Raw genomic sequence first — 1,243 nt, 5'->3', positions numbered from 1 at the left:
GATGGGGAAATAATGGAAATAGTGACAGACTTTATTTTCTTGGGCTCCAAAACCACTGCAGATGGTGACTGAAGCCATGAAATTAAAAGATGCTTGCTCCTTGGAAGAAAGGCTATGACCAACCTGCACAGCATATTAAAAAGCAGAGACATTACTTTACCAGTAAAGGTCCATCTAGTCAAAGCTATGGTTTTTCCAGTAGTCAAGTATGAATGTGAGATTTGGATTATGAAGAAAGCTAAGAGCTGAAGAATTGATGCTTTTTGAACTGTGCCATTGGAGAACACTCTTGAGAGTCCCTTGGACTGCAAGGAGATCAAACCAGTCAATCTTAAAGGAAATCAGTCCTGAATATTCATTAGAAGGACTGATGTTGAAGCTGATGCTTCAATACTTTGGCAACCTAATAAGAATCGTCTACAAAAAGCTTACAGCTAACATGATGCTCAGTGATGAGAGGCTGAGATATCGTCTCTTGCCACACCTGTTCAGCATTGTGTTGTAAACCTTGTTGTTGTTTAGTCACTAAGTCACTCTTTGGTAACCCCATGGTCTGTAGCCCACTAGGCTCTTTTGTCTTTGGGATTGCCCAGGCAAAAATACTGGAGTGGGTTGCCATTTCCTTCTCCAGGGGATCTTCCAACCCAGGAATGAACCCGAGTCTTCTCTTGGCAGATGAGTTCTCTACCACTGAACCACCAGGGAAGCCTGTTGTAATTTTTATCCAGTGTAATAAGGAGAAAAGGGATACAGATTGGAAAAGAAGTAAACTGTTTCTATTTGCACACAGCATTATTGTTGATATTGAAAATCCCAAAGAATCTATAAAAATGCTTCTAGAAATACTAAGTTAGTTTAGCAATAACACTGACTACAAGGTCATTATACACTTGATCTTAGCCAAAAGGCCGAGAAGCGATTACAAGGTCATTATTAAAAAGTAATTATATTTCTGTGTACTAACAATGTCAAATTGAAATTTAAAATTTAAAAAGCAATACTATTTACAATAGGATCAAAACAATAAAGAACCTAGGTATAAACTAAGGGTGTGCAGTTTGTAGTTTTCATATGTTGAAAAGTACAAAACATAATGAAAGAAATCAAAGAACTAAATGACTAGAGGAATAAAATGTGTCCATAGATTTTAAGACTCTATTGTTTAGTCTGTACATCTATAGATTCAATGTTTTTCTAATCAAAATTTCAGTAAGCTCTTTTGTAGATATTGATAAGATGATCC

The 1,243-nt window shown here is 36.4% G+C and overlaps 1 pseudogene; it reads right to left on the bottom strand.

The window, feature by feature from the left end:
• Nucleotides 1-760: 760 nt before the first annotated feature.
• LOC122696685 lies at nt 761-920 on the bottom strand (annotated as a pseudogene).
• Between the last annotated feature and the right edge of the window lie 323 nt (nt 921-1,243).

The sequence above is a fragment of the Cervus elaphus genome, chromosome 6 (genome assembly GCF_910594005.1).
Source record: "Cervus elaphus chromosome 6, mCerEla1.1, whole genome shotgun sequence".
NCBI lineage: Eukaryota > Metazoa > Chordata > Mammalia > Artiodactyla > Cervidae > Cervus > Cervus elaphus.
Note: the sequence above shows the minus strand (reverse complement) of the source record. Positions and strands in the feature narration are given on the sequence as shown.